Source organism: Bombus huntii, chromosome 9 (assembly GCF_024542735.1).
Source record: "Bombus huntii isolate Logan2020A chromosome 9, iyBomHunt1.1, whole genome shotgun sequence".
Classification (NCBI taxonomy): Eukaryota; Metazoa; Arthropoda; class Insecta; order Hymenoptera; family Apidae; genus Bombus; species Bombus huntii.
In genome coordinates this window covers 986964-994151 of record NC_066246.1, presented here as the reverse complement: position 1 = coordinate 994151, position 7188 = coordinate 986964, and the positions used below count along the sequence as shown (strand labels likewise).

The window sequence follows — 7188 nt, the reverse complement described above, 5'->3', positions numbered from 1 at the left end:
ACATCGGTCAGATAATATCGCCTAAGCTACCGGTCCGCTTGTTAGACCTAACTGTGCGACTCCGTAATCCGTTCACGTTAATGCCGCGTTATCTCGACTGCCGTGAATGGACGAGCCAGAGAAAAATCGACCTACCTACGCGTCCGATCGATAAGCAAATAGTTAGAGGGAATTTCGTCCGTTTCTGTCGTTACAGGTGCGCGTGATCTTCTCGACTAATTAGCCAATCTCTCGTTCCTGATGCCGCGAGAAGAACCCTTTCTGACTGTCACGCTCTCCGCGATGATCGACGATCGTCTCTCGCTCGTTCGCGCTTAGATCAAAGGATGCTTCGTGTGGGACACGCGTTGGTAATTTTGCAGGTTGCGACGCAGATTTAACGGTAAGGTCTGATGATTCTCAATTTTCCGTGAGCCTTCGTGCAACGAACAGAGCGTTCGGAATTTTTATTGATAAGGAGACATCGAGATATGGGTATTTTTGACTAAGAAAATCATTTTTAGTTGCGGTGATTTGTATCGCAATTGGTGGTAAGAATTAGTGCAAAGAGCAACGTTAATAATCGGTTTTATATACTCTTCTCCAGAAGGGAAAACGACAAGAAGGAGGCACAGCAAGGAGGCTAAAGACCAAAGTTGCAATAGTTTTTAGTCATTAGTTGATAATTTATAGTTCCTAATGCTTAGTTTTTAGAGGTAGAATAAGCAAGGTAGTGCAATAGAATAGAGTGGAAAAGAAGGGAGGTAGACATATAAGAAGAGAATTAGATGTAAGAGATGTAAAACCGAAAAGCCGAAAGGCACGGACTAAACAATAATAAATAAATATACTCTTCTCCTTTGCTAAGTAGCATTAACTTTTTAGCAAGTTAGATCGCGTTGAATGATGCTGTAGTTATGTTTTAAATTATTTAAACTCCTTGATAAACCTCAATGTCGTCTTTCTGATATTATATGGAATGGTCCGAAGCGAGAACGCTGTCAGCGAACTGCACAGATTCGTGTGTATTACGATACTCTTATTGTTTTCTAGTTTCTAAAGCGTCACCGTAAATTTTCTCGTAAATGCTATTACGTACAAGGTATATGATATTGCATGTGATAGCAATTTCGTATTAAAGCAACGAAGAAAGTATATCGTTCGTGTATACTTGCTCGGTAAATAGGAATTTTATTTTATTTTATTATCTCATTTCGCATATACGTGGAAGAATTTTAAGCTCGGAATCAATTTTTAGACCTTAAAATTTGTCGATTCCTGTCCCTGTTCGTTCGACGTGGTTCAAGGAGTCTCATCGAACAAGATTATTTTCGTAACGAGATAAGGAACAGCCAGAGATCTCGAAGCTGGTCAGTTCGTTGGCCTCGAGGAGCGTTATCCGGCAGCCATCTCTGCTGGAAAATCATCGTTCGGATGTTTTATCGGTACGCAGCATCAATGCCTCGGTTTTCCACGGACTTAATAAACGATGCAAGCTGGCCGCCACAAAATTTATTGTAATACAGGTCACGGCGGACCCGAGATTCCAAGAATTCGACGACGTCGCACGATAACTCTAGCTCGAACGCGAGATGCCCCATCGCGATTCGAGTAATCACGTAATTACGCCACTAGGATTCGAGGAACTTTCACGTTAATAGATTGACCCTGTTACGATCCTTAAATTTCCCAATTTCAATAAAACACGACTTTCGTTTCGACAATGTTTTAAATGTTTTAAAAGTAAAAATATTTTTAACGCGAGCTCCTTTTTGTATTTTATGAATGATTAGTTTATTCGAGTTCAAATTCGAAAAATTTGAACGATTCTTTTTTTCCTTAGACGACTCTCCGTTCGAGCACGATGCCGACAGATTATAAAAGTCAAGATCGCCTCGGATCCAGCTTGATTCAATTATTTATTTCTCTACGGTTACTTAGTTTGCATTTGGTATATGCTTTCAGTGTTGAAAGCGTTTGGGGAAATTGCTGCGATTAATCGAACGCACGACGTTCCCTTTAATCGAAGATGGACGAAAATTCTAACTCGTTTTCTGCTTTCCAGCTCGAAGAAGCATAAGTAGAGCAGACTACGTTACGCCGTATCCAATTTCCGCTTTACAGGACGAAACACGTAAGTATTCTATCTCGAATTTCATTCGATCTTTCTTGAACAATCCTCAAGAAAGTTCCAAAGGAACGAGATTAAAAATTCGAAAATACCAACGTGTTATAGATGGAACGATTCGTTGCTACAAACTCATTCATATTCGTCGGAGTTTCTTGGAAATGGAACAATGCCGGCAGCTCGGCGAGCGCACGCAGAGCAAATAAAACACCGTCTGTCGTCGAATTAAAGGCGCCTGCCCCGGGGAGCAAGGCTTAATGACCGATTAAAGGCGGCGTTATGCAACGAAATTAATTATCTGCCGATAAATTTCGGACTCCGTGAGAGGATGTATTAATGATCGCGATAAAGCGCGTGGCAGAAAACACGCGAGGATACAGATTGCAGATTATTTCGGCGATATACTCTCCGTGTACGTGTACGTGTACGTGTACACGTGAAATCTCTGATGAATCCGTTCATGGGATAACCGTCCCGATTTTTAAACCGATTCCATCGCTTAATCGCAGCTCTGACAGGCTGTATTCGCAATGCGTCGCGTCGCGTCGCTGTGAAAATGCGACCATATATTCTGAGTGGCAAGAATCGTTTCTTTACACGTTTGAACAGTCCGTTCATTGACGATTTTTGGCTGAATCGAATAACATTGCGCGAATAAAATAATTCTTGTAGCATGTCGATCGTTATTCAGGAACTCCACGTATTTCGCGGACGATTAATCGGAAATTTTCCAACAATAGAAGTAACGATGATTTTACAAAACTAAATTACAAAAATGATTTTCATCGTAGATAAGGCATTTTGTTATTCGGAATTTTTAATAGCAAAAATATTTTTAATAGCGGTTCTTCGATTCCTTAAATTTCAAAGTTTCTCGATGTCCTTCCCTTTCTGGCGGATCTAAACGGACGTTCGTATATTTCGCAGAATTGTATATCAATTTGTCAGCGCAGTGCGTATAACGTCAGAATCGAGAAAGCAAATAATCTCGATGCAATATGACGTCGCGGTGATCGCGCTGCTTTCCACGCTATCTCATCTAGTCTAAACAGAAATCGGGAAAAAAGGAAAGAGGAAATAAAGATAAAAGCAGAGCTACGTTTTTCTATGAATAACTCGCGAAAACCAGTGCCCTTTAGCCGACCTATCGACCGGAATAAGAATAAGCAAAAGAGCGCACGATCGTCGTTTAAAAACAGGAACATTTAGTTGCAATTTAATTAAGAGTTACCGAGAAAATAAGAAAAGTCGGATAACCGAACAGGACTGGTTTCACAACGTCGTCTCGTCGAAACGACGGCTTGTACGGCCGATTACGTAACGCTCGTCCAATTGTAGATCTCTGAATAATTAGCCGCGATCATCGGTCCGAGTAGAAAGCTGATTTTCCCCTTCGTCGTTGATCGTTAGAGTCGTATTCGCCAGAGACTCTCTTGCGGATTGCACGAATTGGCCTGCTAATTATTATCAATTAACGACGGGCACGGCAGAGAGATTGACGCTAAGAAAGCGCGAATGGCGACGAGGTCAGGAGCAAAAAGTTAATCGATATTTTGATCGGTTGTCGACAGTCGACGTTCGACGAAAGTTGTAGAGAAGGAGCCTCGAGAAGAGAAAAAGGAAGAAAAGGGAAGAGAAAAAGGATATGGAAAGGAGGGCGAAAACGAGATATAAAGAGCAGAAGGAATTCCTTTCGGCAAGTGGATATTGCTAATTCGTTATGTAACACGTGTTTTTCTGTCACTTATGACAGTCGCCGATAGCGATATCAATTCCAGCACATTTGCCGGCTCGCTCGCTAATTATCCGCTTACGTTAATTATGGTATAAGCAATTTCGCCGAACGATTGCGAAGCGTTCGTGGAAACGCGCGCTCCTATTTAGCTGACGAACGCTTAAAACGAAGCGACCGAAGTCGAAGTCTTCTTCTTTGCCATGTGGAAGATTCGCTCAGGGAGTCGAGTCTGAATTTGTACGAAAATTTATTCGCGAAACGTTCGTCCGGCTCGTAACGACGCAACGGGGCCGTCTTCCTTTTAATCGACGCTTAATGGATGCAAATTTCATTCAGACGCGAAAGTTAGTCGCTCGCGGAGCAAAGCGAGCGAAGAATCGACGATCGACGATCGGTCCATCCAAAGGGGGGAGCTGCTCCGAGGGAATCCGGCGCCATTAAAGCAAATTTCCGTAATACTTTTCCAGTGAAAGTGATTCGAACGGAATCGTCCCTCGGCGTCCGATGCCGCCACGATCATCGTTGAATTTAATTATCACGACGGTTCGTGCGAACGTTCGTCCAGTTGGCTGGAAAGTTCGCTAGAATCGTCGACGGAACAGAACTGTCCCCATAAACCCTATCATCTTCTCCTTTCGTTGTCTCTCTTTCCTTTAAGAGATTAAATCTCGGAAGATGCTTGCGCGTGATTGATTGGAGATAAATTATTACGTTTACGTTTAAACGTAACGATGTAAGATCGATTTACTTCGTACACCTGCTTCCCCCTTTCACCTTTAACAAAAAAATTCGCAAATTATTCTTACGCGCTCGATCTACTAAAAATGCGCTACAAAGGATGCACACCAGACATTAATGCGTGGTCCCTAAAAAGATCGAAATCTGTCGAGGGGGGCAAAAAGCAGGAGCGTCTTTGGAAAAGACACGCGACGACGCAATTAGCGCGCGGGCGATCGGCATCTTGGCCGGGGAACGAGTATAATTCACGGTCGAAAATCGCAGATTACCGAGGCGAAATCGCGAGGCCTTTCGCGAGAGACATCGTGGCGAGCGACGCGAGTCATTTATCAGCCGCGAACGATTCAATCGCGGGCCCTGAATTAACGTTAACTTCAACACGGCATCCGAATCGATCTCCGTGTTAATTAATATTCCTCGCGAGCGGCGAGCGGTGTCGAAGAAAAAGAGAAAATCGAAACGACGGAGAGCGGAGGGAACGGTCGTGAGAAAGAGGCAAGCTACGTAGAAAGAAACGAGAGGATGTTAGTTAATCCTAAACCGGTTATAAACGCGTTTGGTCATCGTGATATCGTTGACTTACTAATTGCGTGGATAAAAGACAAATATATTTCTTGGAGAAAGACAGAAGGAGCACGATCGACTTAGGGGTTAATCGTCGAGCCGCAACTATCGCGAAAATCGTTTTCGCGTGGAAAGGAATCGGTCAGAGGTCCTATCCTACGGAATCTAATTACCCTATGTAAATAGGTTTCAGTTGATCCCTATGGTCTGCGTTCGATTAACATTGACGTTTGTTCGTGCGCCATTGTGAAACATACCGGAAACGAGGATATCGATAGTAGTATCGAGTTACATGCGCGAAAAAAAGTTTAAATCGTTGCACAGAAAGAAAGTAAAAAGCTTCCGGAGATTTCTGGATTCGGCGATCTTTTCCCTGGTCAAATGTTTCGACGTATCCAAGCAACGACTATTGTAATTTTATAACGATATTAGTAACGATACTAGATGGTAATAGAAACTCTTCTTTTCGTTCATCGAGATAATTATCGCCCATCAATTTCACGAACGATTGTAATTTACGTTAGAGTGGTCCATCTCGCTCGTAGTGGCAAGCGAAAGATGTCTCGTCAGTTAGAATAGTATTTCTCACTTTCTGCGGTTATTTATAGAAATATTACGTCGACATTCTTACGTACGTTAGAAGGAATCGTGCAAACTCACGAGGATGGTGTTTGATTTTCAAACATCTTTAAAAACATGGTTCGTCTCTCGTGGACTTGCGCTAAAGCAAAGATGTTCTGCTTCTGCTCTAGATCGTTCATACGATTAAAAACAATAAATACACGTCAGACGCAATTTTAAAAATTCGTGGTTCAATTAATATATCTCTTAAAAACGATGTACATTTTGATAGGCGACACCTTGTATCTCTAACGGACACTGTAAGTAAAAGATACTTAAGCGGAACAATGGTATTTCCGGAGAGAACGTTTATCGCTGGTCGATTTTGATACCCACGACTGGTAGAAATTGTGAGACGATGTTCCATCTTCGTTAAGCTAGCCAGCCGATCGTCCAATGAATCCGTCGATATAACGTGCCGAGGGAACTTTCTATCGGACCATTTACGCGACGTAACATCGTGCCGTAATTTCGCGCAATTTATTCGATGGTAAGGACGCTCGGTGAATTGTTACTCATGCACCGCCTAAGTGTGCGCAAAGTGGTAGCTCGTGTAGTTGGGCCGTAGGTGGCCGATACGAAAGCACGCTCGTATCGTAAAGCACACGACATTATTGTTTCTCAGCTCGAAGGCTGGCGCTGATCACCCTTGCGAGATGGCAGATTTCTTCTCAGACCCTTCGGCAGAGAACGGTGCAAGATCGTTAAGAGAGGGAGAAATAGAAACTGTTGCGTTGGAAGAAATCTAGATTTCCTTATTGCGTAAGATCACATAGATCCTTGCGACGGAGATGTATTTACGATGTGCGCGCGTTAAAGAATCTCTTCGATAATAGAATCGCAGGATTTCGTTGATAGGCGATATGTCAAACTATTGGAAAGTTGTTACCTTTTGTGAAGAGGAACGTTCACGATCATTTGAAACGTAGCGATAGATATAAAATATATTATGTTCGTCTGTAGGGCCGCTAGAAAATAAAGCTAAAGTTATACGTATATCGTTCGTGATTTTTATTCCTCGATAATAACAGAATAAATTAGAGCAATAAAAGCAGGATTAGCTCTATGCTTGTATAACGTGACATCGATAGAAATCTCATCAACACCGCCGAGAGAATGAAAAGGAACTGAATTACGACCTGCTCATCGTATGATACACGCGTGTCACACTGAAAAGAAAATAGGGAGAAAAGGACGAAGAAAGAGTCTCGGCTTTTATACGACACAGAAAAAAAAGCGGTAAAAGAGCGATGACTTCATCGTGGCTGAATGCAACGTGAAAAGTGGCCGCCGATAGTAAAGCGAGTTAACCTGAAAAGCCCGCGAGAGAGTGCGTTTCCAGGGTTATTGTGACTCGAGGAGGGAAAAAGAAGGGGAAACACGATCTATTGAAGGAATTTCGAGGCACGACCCAGTTCGAATT

The 7188-nt window shown here is 42.6% G+C and overlaps 1 long non-coding RNA gene across 1 annotated transcript; it reads left to right on the top strand.

The window, feature by feature from the left end:
* Positions 1–192: 192 nt before the first annotated feature.
* Positions 193–6750, top strand: LOC126869163 (uncharacterized). The gene is made up of 3 exons (XR_007690833.1): positions 193–1424; positions 2045–2113; positions 2216–6750. It is a non-coding gene; the product is annotated as an uncharacterized LOC126869163 (long non-coding RNA).
* The last annotated feature ends 438 nt before the right edge of the window (positions 6751–7188 follow it).